We start from the raw sequence: 16,341 nt of genomic DNA, 5'->3' as shown, positions 1-16,341 counted from the left end.
ACTTAGATTCTCATTCATATTCTATTAGCTTCTCTGAGTATATTTATCTATAAATCTAACTAAAGAGGTGCATGGAGCTGAATGCACACACATGGAGAGGTTTTCATTGATCTGGTATTTACATATATAGATATACACACTGATTAGTATCAGAACTCTGTAAAGCACAAACATATGCACATAATTACGATCCTCTCTTTCTCTGATTGCAGCATGGAATATTGTTCCTTTTGGGCCTCTGCTTCTTAACCTGCTGTGTCCCTTCTGGAGGCCAGCTTGGAAACTATAAGATTTAATGTCTAACCTTGCAATCTCTTATCTATCCCTTGACCTGCTTCAGAATTTTATGTCTTAATTTCTCATGATCTTCCTGCTTTGTGCTACTATTCTTTATTTTATTAAAAGACAGACTTCATCCCACCTTACAAATGTGTTATATTTCTAAAACCTAAAGATGAGTTAAAGAGAAAATATTAACATCTCCCCCATTTCGGTGGTTAGTTTATCTGCTCATAAAACAACAAAAAACAAAAAAGAAGTCAGCTGCAAAGTAATCTGATCTCATCTGACCCATCTTCTTTCATATTTGATTAGTCCAAGTGTCCCAAATTTTAGGAATTTTAATATGAAAAACACAGGAGAAATTTCTTCATAACAGCTCTAACCTGAAATGGTTTCTACTTTCTGTCCCATAAAATACCTGGAAAATCTGAATTTCTGCTTTTTCAAGATATCATATTTTATTTAACAAGTGTACATAGAGAACTTGTCGATTAAGCAAGGCCTTAATATGTGTTATAAATAACATAGCAGTGCATATGTGAACTGTGTGCAGATGGGGACCTCTCTTCTTTCCATATTTATTTTTGTTGTCATTATTGTTAAAAGTCCGAGAACAAAAAGATGGCGCTGATCATAAAGATACAACTAAACATCAGTTAATGTAGTGGTTTGGGATGTGACCAAGTTTTTGAATTGGACTTTTTTTTTTTTTTTTTTTGGCCTGGGGAGTTGGAATAAATTAATCACATTGGAACTATTGACTAATTTCTGAAGTCTTAAAAAATCAATAGTCAACAGTTAACTTGGTCAGATAGGATCCTGTGCACTCAGTCATGTGAAAAGGCAACTCCCTACTTTGTCAGTACTCAATTTTCTGCCTCCATACCCATATATTTTCTGTACCATTCTTACCTGAAGTGACCTTCCATGTGGCAGCATTTTTCCTGTCTTACCCAACTCTTTTTCCTTCCTTATTTTTCATTTCAATGTTGTATTATAATTCCCTCCGTTGAAATAAAGAGTGAAAAAGAGGTGTGGTGATGGAATAGAGGGAACAGTTACAGAAAACCTTGAATTCTGATTCAAGTTCAGCTCTTTGTCCATCCAGTGACCTTGGACAAGGCTTTCAACTTCTAATCTCTGAGTTTTCTCTTCAGTAAAAAGAGGACACTAATTTGCCAAATAGCATCTCTGAAGCAAGAACAAGTAGCTTTTTCTATAACTCAACAGAGCTATATTTATTGTAAATTAGAAAGCATTATGGGCCACATTGTCTCCCCACAAAATTCATATGTTAAAGCCCTAATCCCCCAGTACCTCAGAATACGACTACTTGGAGATAGGATCTCGGAAGAGGTGATTAAGGTAAAATGAGGTCATACATTTGGACTCTAATGCAGTACAACTGGTGTCCTTATAAGAAGAGGAGATTAGGACACAGACAACAGAGACAACAGAAGAACAACTGTACGAGGACACAGCAGGAAGGCAACCACCTGCAAGCTAAGGAGAGAGGCCTCAGAAGAAACCAAACCTGCCAACATCTTGATCATCTAGCTTCCAGAACCATGAAAAAATAAATTTCTGTTGAGTCAGGCAGTCTATGGTATTTTGTTATAGCAGCCCTAGCAAACTAATACTGAAAGTCTAATCAAAGGTTAAAGAATCATTCTCAATATCAGCCCTACCTTTTTAGCCATCATTCTATTCCTCAGCCACCTCAACTGATCCGAGCCCATGCCTAGAATTCAGAAAAAAATACATGCATACATACACTCCTAAGAGCAAAAGAAATGTTTACTCCCTCTCCATACAGTTAAGGATCATTCTTCTCATCTGAATCTCACAGTTGGAAGATTTTTATTCAAATTTTTAGTTACATCACTAATCCAGTTTTTGGAGTACCTGTTTAAGAGCATGGTCCTGATTCTCTACCAGGGATACAAAATTATATCCAAGCTCTGATCTAGCCACTGGAGAATAACCAAATAATTCATAAAGGAGATTTTGTTAACTAATGAGAAAAACTCATCAATGTCTTTTGAAAGAATTCCAAGTGGCCACAACTGTTTTGTGCTCAAACTCCTTCCAGTTTTCTTCTTAACAGTAATTTCCATTATCAATGGATGCTCAGTAATGTCACACTTTTACACAAAGGACCATAATCTATGAAGTCACTTTCTATCTTCTCTCCCATTCTCTTCCTAGATCTGATGGCCTAAAAAATTCTGCTTTTAATGTCAATTTTTAAAATATATTTAATATTACTTTTAATAGAAATGCAACACTAAATTGCATATGAAAAGTATGCAATTAAATTGTGCTGGAGGGATTAAGCAAATTAAGATTTTTAGTAGATTTATAAGGCATACTTGGGAAGCCTCTGTTGCTTAGTCTTATATACTAATGGTTGAAAGTTTTGGTGATATAAAAAATTATAAGCCTGAAGTTCAACATTATAGCCCTACCATACTTAGTCATAAAAGAGATCTAGGACCAATTCATTGCAAACAAGGAAAGAAGAGATACTTGTAAATGACCAATTTATCCATCAAACTTTTATTGAGTAACACAGTGAGACTGCATTGACAACTGTTTTGCCTAGCCCACAACCTTTTGCTTCTCCACTCTTCTTCTGTTAAAAGAATCCCCTCTCTCTTATGACTTATGTATCGCTGACCAAATCCTTCCCCCAATTTAGGGGACCCAGGTCTGGCCATTGAAAGCATTGAACTTGTTTAATAATAATCGGTATAAGAATGAACAAGTGGGGCCAATCAGAGACCTCTGAGGATAATTCTCAAATTGATTCACAAAGGTGATTTAAATCTAAAACTTCTAGACATCTTGAACCAGGTGGGGATAGTATTCCTGAGAATTCCACCATCAGAGAAGAAAAAAAGAGCCAAGGGTTGGAAATCACTGATACCACTTTTTCATTCTCCTTGACCTAGCTAGAACTAATGCTAACTTCCCATTTAGTGAGCCAATACATCTTCTGTTTATTTCCTTTTTTAAAAATGTATGTTTGCACAACCAATATGTTGGACAAGCAGAACTCATGGAGTAAAACTGCAAAACATTCTTTTTACCCCACTGTACCTTAAAATTGAATCCAATGGAGAAAGTTCTTCCTTTGTCCCTGGAAGGCATGATGCTTTGGTCATTCTTAAATGACAAATTTCCTTTAAGGGAACAAATGCATTTTCTGTTCAATAATGTAAAATGTCCAGTTCTATAAAATAATCAAAACCCATATTTGAGTTAAAGTTGCATGTTCTTCCCTCCTTCAGCTGGACCTTCTGCAGGCTGGAAGGCAGGGAGCGGAGCTGTGCTTTTTTCAAAATAGTGACATGCCTTTGCTCTCTCTGGGCATGGCAGGTGCCTAAAGCTCTTCCTCTTGTGGGAATTTCCCTGGGTTATTCAGAGCCTCCTTCTCCTCTCCATCATTTTACCTCTTACCTTCAGTTTCTTAATCCTAATGATTTACCTTCCTAGAGCTCATTATCAACTGTTGCCATTGACGCTAGATCTAGCCATCCCTTCTCCTCTTCCCACTGCGATGCATTCACCCATCCAGGAAGTTCTATTTGGTCAAAACTTAACATGACTCCCACTGGCTTTTTCACATGTGCTCATATTTTGTCCACAAGAAGCCCTACTGCATACTTAACCATAACTCTGGGAGTATAAATTGATCCCAAATCTGTCACCTCCCATTTGGCTTGCCTATCGGCAGCTATGGAGGCTGGACTCTTACTCAATACCTCTGTGGCTTCACCTACAGACATGTCTTTAGCTATCCAAATGCTTTCATTAGGTTTGGCATGAGGGCACAGAGGGAGGGAGACAAACCATCCTAGTTCCTTAGGACTGTCCATGTCTTAGCACCAAAACTCTCTTGTCCTGAGAAACTCTTCAGTCTGGAACAAACCAGGAAATATGTTCCCAGCAGAGCAGGTACCTCTAACTCACTCCTTGAAGATGGGGATTAAGTCTTAAGCATGGCTCTCTCCAAAGAAATATTTAAAAACCTTCCAGCCTTTTTACTCTCAATGTGGGGAAGGATTTAAGAGTTGTATAATAGTTTCATAATCATCTTTTTCAAGACTCTTTGACCACTGTCATTTTTGAGATTTCAGCAGAAACGTTCTTTTTAACATCCTGTTATACTTTTTTGGCGGGAGAGGGATTTTATTTTTTTTTCCCCAATCAACCAAAATATATGTGATTACTATACCTGGGTATTATGTGTTTTTTCAGTCAGTCAATACAGAATTATGTACAACAGTGGTTCTCCAAAGCATGGTACCTGGAACAGCTAGCTGTGTTAGCATCATCTAGCATCACCTGGGAACCTGTTAAAAATATAAATTCTTGAATCCCATCAGAGACTTACTGAATCAAAAACTCTAGGGTTGAGGCCCAGCAGTCTGTATGTTAACAAGTCTTCCAAGTAACCTAAAATAATGTATGAGAACCATTGATCTAAAATTTTGATTCTCAATTCAAACATTAGAATCACTGAATCCTCTTTTAAAACCAAATTCTAGGGCCCAGATATTTCATGTGTATCTGTTGGGGCTCAGGCACCAGCAGACTTTCAAAAGCTCCCCTGGTAATCTCATGAGTAGCCAAGATTTTGAATCACTTGTCTACCATATTACTTATTGAATCTCTGTATTGACTGCAGACTTGCTAGTTGTTTCAGAGCAGTAGGACCCAAGGACTAAATAATTACTGGATTCTTCACTTCAAGTCATCAATTATGTATGTTTAACTATATGTAAACAAAATGTTCCAGTTCATTCCATCTGTTTCCTCAGTACTGAATTTCACTGTATCTTCCACTTCTTTATATTCATTTGTTTACACTTTGTGAAGTTTCAAACTGAAGAGAATGCCATCAAAATATGGAATTATGGTTCATTTTAATTTGTGTGTGGTTTTTGCCTGTGCTGCCCATGGGTACACAAAGATATCTGTCAATGAGCAGCAAAACTTGAAAAGGCATTTACATATGTTTCCTCGATGCTATGACAATATGCTTTGAGGATTTAAAAGTGGATGGTATTTATTTCACTAGACTGCAAATCTTGTAACAATGTACAGTGTATATGTTACAAATGATATGAGGAAATATGATCATTTGCAAATAGGCACATTAATCTGCAAATGGCCACATGAACCCAGGACCAGTTAAGGCTCTTGAAAACCATTAAGACTGTTAGTTCTGTCCAGAGATAAGCAAAATAAACAAATTCTTGCTGAACTGGAATCAGTCCTGCTGCCTTTCAAACCCCTCCAAAAGATGATGAAGCCCAAAGCTTTCACTGATGTTTTCCTTTTTTATTGTTTTGCTTACTCTCCTCTTTCCAAATCAGAGGAACTTAACGTTTGCATCACTAAGGGAGATTTTGCTGAGGCCTTCCTCCTCTGGATGACTTAGAAAAAATAATAATAACAATAATAAAAGCTTAAAAGATTCTTGAGGTTTGGGCTGTGATAATTTGGCCTTGTGCAAAGAGATAAGCTAAATTTTAGCTGGGGCTATTTAGATTCAAACAAACTTAGAATAAAAGTAACTACATTATTCAAACAAACGGAAGAGTTAACTCTAGCTTTCAATACGCTTTATATTACAGATTTAAGCATGTCTGAGAGACTTGACCTGATCTAAAATAAAAGTTAAAATATATCTGATAAAAACCTCTGACTTTGCTTTGAATGGAAAGTCTCACACAGTTGGGGGAGGAAGGGATCCTACAAGGGAGGGCTGATGTCCCTATTTCCCTTTATAGCTTGCTAAATTTGGGTCCTTTTGTTTTGTTTGTTTTAAAGAAACAAACGTGATAGGAATATGCTGCAAATTAAAAACTGATTTCAAATGAGTTTATAAGCTAAAAGGAGAATGTGTATTTAATAGGTTTAAAGAATTTAATCTGATGTAACATATAAACCCACCACCCCCCAACGCCCCCAGTAATTCTTCATGACACTCTTTTGCTTAATTCTACAGATCTACCCTACGGCTTTCCAAATAATTCATTGAAGCGCTCAGGGTCATGGATTATATTGATCTTTTTCATGGAACTTGACCGAGTTAATTCTCTTCTACCATCACTGCCCTGTTCCTACTCCAGAGAAAAAAACAATTGAGTAGAAACTTTATGCAAACTTAAATGCATTCATTATAGCTAAAGCAAAATAATTATTTTGTACTAGTGCAGAAAGAGTATTTTATCCAATCAGTTAAGTAATATTCCAAATGGGTAACTCACTGAAATGACATCATAAAATGACCCAAAAGGGAAAAGCCATTTCCAAATGTTAATACAGAGCTATGTGACTCCACCAATGGCACCCTGAAGGACAAGGCAGTTACAGTAGAGGGTGTGCAATAACTTTCAAGAATAAATGGAGGCATGTAGCCTGATCTTCTACCCTATGCGCCAGAAGTGAAGCCCATAAATCTCACATAGGATAAAAGAAGAAGTAGTAGCCTTTCTATGAAGAGGCAAAGGGAAGGAGTTGTCTCTCCTTGGAACCCAGAAGCTCTGTGAAGGTGCCCTTTGGAGCCAGAGTGGGGCTAATTGGGCTATTTACATGAAACCCACGATGGAGCATGATATCTGGTCACATCGTTTTGACAAATAATTAGAAGATAAATCATTCAAACGACAGTGTTACTGTATCTTAAAACTACAGTGCAAATACTGTTGACAGCCTTTACAATTGCACCTATTTATTTAATTTTTCATTTAACAGAAAAGAAAGCAGAAGGCAGATTTGTGTACCAGCCAATCTAGCCTTCAAATTCTGGCAAGGGTTAAGCTTGGGCACACACCAGTCTTGCATGAAATAGGACTCTGCTTCTCATTTATAGCAAACATTGAAAAGTTATAAAATATAATATGTGATTTGGGGTCTTTTCTTGTTAACTGATGGTAAATACTAGCCTTTGGGTTATGTGGGAAATACCAATACATGTTTATGGTCTTCAAGGGAAGAAAATGCTGCAGAGGCAGTCTCTTCAGATTTTTCAACCTCCTCCAAGTTGTTTAAATGTCTGTTTATGAATACTTTTATTCTGAAACATTTATCTTTGAATAAAAGCAAAATGAAAATACCAAGGAAATGGTGTAAGTACATATATACTATTCTTGAATGTCCTGTACATCAGCATTTATAAATGATTAGAAGAATCAGGAATTTAATTTTTAATTAAAAGCTAAGGAGTTTAAAGAGTTTAAAGTAAAAGCTAGGGAGTTTAAATTTATGGTATATGCCACACGTATGTTTTCATAGTGGCAAGGTCATTTCATATTTTATTTCAAGCCAAAATTAGGCCAGATCTAGTCTTTTCTTTTTGCTTTCAAATCCAATTCATACACACACACACACACACACACACACACACACACACGTATGAATTTGTGTGTGCCTGTCAACAAGTTTATTTCTTATAAGTGGTTTTGTACAGAGTCAAGTGATAGGAGAGGTGCGTGAAAGGGAATGTGATATGATCTGACTGCTGAATGAAGTCTTGAAGGATTGCTCTATGTTATTAAATAAGCAAGAAATTGATCAGCAGCAGTTTGCATGGCTATGCTGGTTCTAACTTAAAATAGTTCTAGGGAAGGATCAAATTATACAATCTTTTCTTACTGATTATAGTTTATATTGTGGAGATCTGGGATACCAGACTCATTTCTTTAATGTGCATCCCTTGGGATACTGTTTTCCTAAAGAGTAATTTTTTCCCAAGATTTTTACAAGTTAACTATGAACCATGTTACATCATCTTTGCCTAAGGAATTTAATGATTTCTTGACATAGCCTTATCCTTCAAAGGATTATAAATACTCAAATGATTAAACCTAAAACTTATTTTTCCTGTTATGATTAAACTAACGTGATTCCTTTAGGATTCTAAAAACAGGTGATAAAGCTGAAACTGGAAATGGAAACTGAGTCTTCGCTTTCTAAGACTAAGTTTTCGGTAACTTGCCCAGAGGACATAGTATGTGGCAAAAGAATTTCCTAAACAAAGATTTGAATTCTCTGCTTTTATTCCATGTACTATGTAGTTTCCAGGGTTGGAAAAGTCCAGAGACTTACTTCATGGGCCTTATGTAATCATTAGAACATTCTGGAGGTCCAGTTCCATCTCTGTAAACATCGATCCAAACTTTGAGACATATTCTCACACAAAATATCACCCCAGTTTCAAACCAACCCCCCAGTGGAAAATTGAAATGCATATCTAGGACAGAGGAGGACAAGAGCAGACACAATATTGTGAAGGCTGAATCAAGTCTGAGAATTCAACATTTAATCAATTCATAAATGCAAGTGAGTAGGACAACCAATGGATAGAATAGAGGAGAGAGAGTAAGAGTCCTATCACTCAAAAAGAAAGGACTTCAAAAGTGTGTGTGTGTGTGTGTGTGTGTGTGTGTGTATGTGTGTGTGTTTGTGTTTAAGTCAAGGATATTTTCACTTTAAAAAAAAAAAAAAGTCTAGATTCTCGTGCCCAAGAAGGGATTAGAAAGAAAGCAGGCGATTATAGTTCACTTTTGTCTCTCGGGCACATACCACTGTCATAGCCCCTTTGGACTAGGACTGCTACTGTCTTAGAATTTTTTAATCAATTTTAAATTGACTGCTATGTTTGGATCAGAAGAAAAAAATTAGGTAATGTCAGTGAGTTACTAAAATTTTAAATTCAGTTTTAGAGTGTCTCTCCCCCAGCCTGTCCAAATAGAATCATATTACAGAAGGGTCTTCTGGTGTCCATACCACAGGGGGGGGTGTGAATAAAGATCTGGTAACATTTTACTCAATTTCTAATAACTACTAAGACTATTGAATTGTACTTTTTTTTTACAATAATGGTGAACTAGATAGAAGGAGGGCTGGTTGGTTGAGGAACACTCCAGTTACAGCTGCTGTCTAAAATCCTCTAGCACATACTTTCCTGGCTGTTTCAGGTATTTCCAATAAAATGCAAGACTTTTGGATTAAGAACCTTTCCTTGTTGAAGAGTCTCTGCTAAATGACTCTATCAGAATGGGGTGGAGTAAAGCATCATGTTGCACCATCACGTCAACCCCCAGTACCTGGCTGTCTGTGGTAGAAGATGGGGTAAGGGAGGATTGAGGTAATGAGAAACATGGTGCTCAGGGAGGTGGACCAGGAGGAAGGCAAAACTGAGCAAGATGGACCATTACTAAAGTGGAAAAAGACTTCATTTTAAAGAAGGGGTTCCAAAGATAAATATTATTCTGCTTTATTTTCTTGCTTCGGGCTAGTAATAGCAGAGAATCTGCATTTAGAAGTGACCTACTGGCGTTGAGTATATCACCCAACTGAGAGCAAGACTTTCTTCTTCAATATACCAAGGAAAGGTTCAGCTTCTTCCTGATACCTCATGTGACAAGGCAGCTTGAAACAACATGAGGCAGTTCTCTCTCTCTCTCTCTCTCTCTCTCTTTCCTCTCTCATTCCCTTTTACCTTTGAGCAGCTCTAACTGGACTGAAACCCATTTTACTCTAGTAAATACCGTCCAGTCCTTCAGAGCTCAGCTCAAGTGCCAACTCCTTAGTGAGGCCTCACCTGCCTGGTCAATCTGACAGAGAAGTCTCTCCCTAGGTTTCCCATCACATCTTGGATAAATGCTTATTTCTCTCTCACAAAAGACAGTGAGCTCCATAAGGGCAGAAACATATCTTAATTTTTTTTTTTTTTTTACTTTCTAGAATTTAGCAGAGGGACTTGTACACAGATGGGAATCAGTGAATATTTCGCAAATCATGAGCCAAAATCTGCCATGCTGTGAGTAACCTCCAATCACTGTGGCTTATGATTCCCTCAGGAAATACTCAGAATTAGTCTCATCCCCCTAATAGGATTGTTCCTCAGTTGTACATCACTTTGTCTCAATTTTATTTCCTTGGCATCACCACTTCAATTCCTCAAGCCAGTGGTTCTCACAGTCACTTGGAAGACTTGTTAAAACACCCATTGCAGGGTCCTATCCCTGGAGCTGTGATTCAGTAGGTCTAGGATGGGGCCCGAGAATTTTCATCTCCAAGTTGCCCAGTATTGATGAAACTCCTGGTTCAGGACCACACTTTGAGAATCAGTACCTTCTACCATTCCTCATCTGGCTGGATTCATGGTCTCTTTATTTTCCCGCCTATTCTCTTTGTAGAGTACCCTCTCATAATTAACCAGAACTGAACATAAAACTGGAAATAGAAATGGTCTAAAACTACATTTGGAGAAACAATGCCTTAGACCTTGGTTTATTTTTTGTATTTTTGTTTTTTACATGAACTTCCAATAATCTAAATAATTTTAAGAATATTTAAAAACCCGAGTCAATAAACTATTCCCGAGTTTTGTTGAAGCCAATGTTGAACTTACTCATCAATGGGTTTTAGCATCTACCTACTTTCATTTTATAGTAATCACAATATGATAACTTATAAAAGCATTCAAAGACACTTGTATTCAATAGTCATTCCATTAATACTTATTGAATACCTCCTATTTATTGTACCAGGCTCTGGAGATTCAAGTGAATAAGTAATCCTTATTCTAAAGAAGCTTAAATTTTCCTTATTTCCCATTTTAAACTATAAAAGAATTAGAAAAATGCTATATTACTTAAATTTAGTGCCTGCCATAGTTTTAGATTTTTATTTTTGGAACAGGACAGCTTTCATTTCTGACTTTCCATGTTATTGTCCTTGGTTTATAAATAAACAACAAGAGGATAAACTGCTCATAACAAACACAATCACATGCATTATCCTTTTTGGAATTCTACTTAATAATAAAATGGGACTGAATAATAAATCAAATATTAAATCTATATAGAAAATGCTTAAAATAAATTCCATTTCCTCTCAATAATCTATTTGGAGAAAGTATTTGGGAATAGGGGAGAATATAAATTTCCTCAGATGCTTTGCAAATAATTGAAAAGTACTATTCAAAAGTTAAGAGGATGGAATTGCCAAGTGTATTATTTACTTGCTACATTATTTTCTTCATGTACACAACCATGTTATGTTTTACATAAAGTACATTGACCATGATGATGAATTCCATGGACTTCTTTGCACATGTAATAGTAATATTACACTGTTTTGTCTAAGATATAATTTGGATAATTACATTGTCATAAATTTGCTTTTATCAACTTATGTTGCCCAAGTTATATTTCCAGTGTGGATGGGATTTGATACTGTCCAAATAATTAACTTATAGGAGACAATAAAGTTACTAGAAAGTATATGATGCTTGAATGAACAAAAGAATATATGGATTAAATCATAACCTCGAACACATGAACGTTACTGTTAAAATGTCAACACCTTTCTAATTGTGTTTACTCTTCTATAAATTAGTAAACGCTAAAATACAAGCAAAGTTTTATGTACATTGAAATCTGTGTGCTGGAAAATACCTAATAGCAAACTGGCCCCCAAAAGGTCAAGCTCTTTTAAAAAATCCTTTTTGAAAGAAAACAAACAGTTATTCCCTTTGATCATATGTTAAAACAGCTCTGTAGGATGCTGACTTTATGTTTGGAAATACATAATGTGTTTTAAGGTTCTGTTTCCAATTCCTGACCTACATGAATGCTAGTCTCTCTAAGATCAACCTGGACTGCAAAACAGGAGACTGAGAGGACACAGCTCTTGGTGGCTGTTTGAATTGGCTTTGGGAGAAAATCTACTTTGCTCTGGGGCAGGAGGCAACAAGGCTAGATGTGGAAGGATGAAAAAGGGAAGAACTTGCTGGAATTCTGCTCATGCTCCTGCCCTCCATTGTCTAGATATGAGCAGTTCACACCTGGACCAATGGTGAGAGCACTTCCTGAATCAAGAGTTACGTTTTATGTCATTCTGTGCACCTGAGGGCTGAAGGAAAAGAAATTACTATAAATGGGGGTGAGGGATGAAAACTTTTTGCTTGAGGGCAAGAAAAAAGATCAAAAGTCACAAACTCAAATGGCTATATGGTTCAGGCAACTAATATTAGTGAAAAAAATAAAATAAGCTGGTCGGGGATAAAATGAGAGCTGAGTGGGTACTGGTAAACTGCCCCTTCGAGAAAGGCAGTGGTCACTTATCATCAACAGATGGTCGCCATGTTGTGAGCACAGGAATGCCAGACCTTGAGATAGTCTGACAGAAGCCAGAAATTTAGTTTTTATTAGAAATTTACCACTCTGAGCGTTGCTTCATTTTTTAACTCAGTGCAAGCCAAATGAAACTCACCTGTGAGCATTTACAGCCTGTCTTGTTCCTCAATAGTCCATTCTCCACACAGCAGACATAATGATTTTCTTAATACATAAATCAGATTGCTTAAAATTCTCCAATGTTTTCCCATTTCACCTGGAATAGTTAAATCTAATTTCATGGCCTGTGTGATCTGTCTCATGTCTACATTTCCAAAGTCATCTTCTCTGTGCCAAGATACTTTCTGACTTAGGGTCTTATTTGCTATTTCTTTTGCTGGAAATGTGATTACATCAGCTCTTCAGAGAGCTTCTCATCTTTGTGACCTCTGTTCAGTTGTTCTTTCCTGAGACCATCTTTCTAATATAGCCTTCCTTCACCACCCCACTGGTCACTCACTAGCCCTTTCTTGGTTTTATTTTCTTCTGGAATGTATAACTATCTGGGATAGTATTATTTATTTATTCATTTACTTTATTATTGTTTCTAGACTATATACTCAATAAAGTGGAGGCTTTACTATGCTTACAACTATATCTAGAGCTTGATTTGTGGCACATATTAGGTTTGCTGGATATTTACTTTTTTTTCCCTCTCAGCTTCAAATCCACCCTTCTAAATTCTGCTCTGTGAGATTGGAGCTTGGCAAACTGTATTTCTCCATTGTCAACTGGATTCCTGTGAGGCATTGCTAATCAGGAGCCCTTGATTAGCAGAAAGATGGAGGACGGACTTGCTTCTTACTGTTTTCCTGCTGTTCTGCTGATAGCATTTCATTCTGGTTTCTAGCTTTTTTCCACAGTCCCACAACCAGCTTCACAGAGCCTCATCGGAGACACTAACCCCTGCCAAGCAGCAGCCTTCCACAGAGGAAAGCCCACTCCTATAAGCGTGGATCTCCACTGAGCAACGCCTTCTCCTCAGAAGTCTTGGTCTCCATCCGCATCCATGGGGCAGCCCTCTGACCTTCTAGTTTTCAACCACCCAAGCCTCCCTTTGATCTCCCAGCCCAAATCGCTCTACAAAATCCTCTCTTAGTGGGGGTGATTTCTGCTTTCCTTGCTAAGTCCTGACTGAAACAGTAGGTATTTAATAAATATTTAACATTTATTAATGAATGAATGAATGTGGGCAGCAGATATCCAGTTTCTAAAATGTGCCCTAATGATCCTACTCACAAATTTCCATGACAAAAACATCAACCTTACACAAACACAGCCATGGTTTGTGTTCCCTTTGAGCCACTTGTCGCACCAGGTCAGATGCTCTGTGATCCATCTGTTCGTACCGTACCTCCAGGGTCAGATTACAGTCTTTAGAGACCCTTAGACACTGAGAAGATTATGGTGTTTTGAATGGGTAACTCAAAACAAAATAAAATATGTAGAGGGAGATGGGGTACAGATATATAATTTACAAGTAAATAAATGTAAGTACATAAATATAAGTCTAGCAATGATCTTATTTTTTTCATACTATTTCACTGCAGTTTTTTATTTTTAATAATCAATTCCTTCCAGAAAAATATCTTTTCCCTTTATTTTTTGATGTCCCTACTTTCCTGATGTCCTAATCATGCATTCTGTCTGCTGCATAACCCAGATCTCTCTGTTTATTAACCTTCTTCAAATAACTATGTGAAGAAAATGTCTAAAGACATAAACTTCTGGAATGATTCAGGTACCCACTGGACTCTTCCTTCATTTTTTGACCCTCTGGAGAACCACCACTCATCCTTAGATTAGCTCTTCTATAATATCCTGAAGCTCTCACATTTATTGAGTGTTCATTATGAGCTAATGCCCATGTCAGACACTTTATATATATTGTCTCATCTTAGCTGCACAAAACTACTGTAAATTAGAAATCACCCTTATTTTCACTCTGACAGATCTAACAGTGCTGAGTACCCCCCCCCCAGGTACTCCATAAAAGATTATTGTGTCTCTCTTCACATTTTTAAGAGCATAAAATGGGCCAGGAATTTGTCAAGTTGCTTGGCATATATTAAACTTATTTAATTATTAAAGCAAGGTTTTTACCCTAATTTTACCTATAAGAACAACTGATAAACAAAAAATAACTCATCCAAGTTCACCCAAAGAATAAATGGCAGAAATGGGATTTGAAACCCATCAGTCTGGGTCCTCTTTTAACCATTTACATGTGCTGACCTAGACTATGACCTAGACAATTAAATTTGCCAGATTTTAATACTGGGTTAATACTTTGTGAATAATTGTGTTCAGATAAAACCTGCATTACTGTGTTTAGCCCTTCATAGATTATCTACAATAATGGTCTACAAAATATTTAAATATGAGCACCACTTTCAGTATCAATGGTAGTAGGACTACTTTTAATTTCTCTTTGTTGACAACACAAATGACAAAATACTGTGATTATTAAGCCAGTACTTTACAGGTCTTACTGGGAATTCTTTAATATCTTCCTATTGTCCATAGACAAAATCTAAAATTCTTAACTTGGCCTTGCCAGCTCACCCCCAACCTTTCTTTCTAGTCTTGGTTTTGACCACTTTCCCCCAGTGATTATGGTCTAACCACGTGAGTCTTCTTTCAGTTCCTCCAGCAACTTCAGAGTCTTCACATGTAAGCACTCTGCCTCTACCCGGAATGCTCTGCCCCTCCCCACTCGTATATAAGTAGTCAATTCCCACTCATGCTTTAGATCTCAAATGTCTCTTCACCCAAGAAGTCTTCCTTAATCCTCCCATCTTGGCTGGGTCCCCTGTGATACATCTTAGTAGTTCCGCAAACTTCTCCTTCGGAGTACTTATTATTGCACTACACAATCCTATGTGTATTTAGTTGTTGGCAGCTATGTCCCACAGAGACATAAACATCTTCTGAGAGCACAGACCATGTCTATTTCATTCACTCTGTATCCCTAGCACCTTAAAGCAGGAAGAGGGTTTTAGGTTCCCAAGATAGAGACGGCTCTTTCCATCTTTACCTGATAAAATGGGCAAAAGTTCTATTGTCTCTTGAGTTTTGGAAACAATGACCAATACTAATAACAATGATAATGGTTAACACTTAATGAGCAGTTTCTATTTTCCAGGAACTATTTTAAGAGGTTTGAAGTTTGGAACTCAATTCATCTTCACAACACTGTGAGGTTGGTACTGAAATTTATAGAACTTTCAGTACATACATACTTCACTCCTGCCAGGGGCTCAAATTTGATGAAGAATTAGCTCTGCTCTCTTTTGACCCAGGCTAACACCTGAAGTAACATCACTTACTTCAAAGTGATCCTTAAAATTATTTTGCTTGCAGAAAACCTGGCCTGGCAGTTAAATTTCTCAAAGATTTCAAATCAGAGGACAGTGGTCCCCAGTGTCTGAACAGTGACCACTGGGGTGAAAGTTTATGGTACAAATTCCAAAATCAAAAACACAAAAAACCCGAACAGGAGTCTCAACAAATAGCACAAGACACAGAGAACTGTCACAGTTTTTTCAAATATGGGTGGTATTGTCATAATTAGTAAACCTCAAATGCATTTGAAAGTGTTCCTTTGTTAACCATGATTGCTGCTGTCTTAGCACTAAAAGCAGGATGACTATCATGGCCATTGAAAGGAGATCTCATAGTTGAATAATTTGGGATCCACCTCTACTGATCATCTATGAAGGGCTATAGACCATTACATCAGTTTTATTTGAACACCGACAAATGCAAAACATTCATCAATCTTAGATATGGCAAATATGATAAATCTATTTACATATCATGATTGGTCTATAGAAATGTACATGAAGTACGTAGCAAT

Source organism: Balaenoptera physalus (genome assembly GCF_965194825.1).
Source record: "Balaenoptera physalus genome assembly, chromosome: 5".
Classification (NCBI taxonomy): Eukaryota; Metazoa; Chordata; class Mammalia; order Artiodactyla; family Balaenopteridae; genus Balaenoptera; species Balaenoptera physalus.
Note: the sequence above shows the minus strand (reverse complement) of the source record.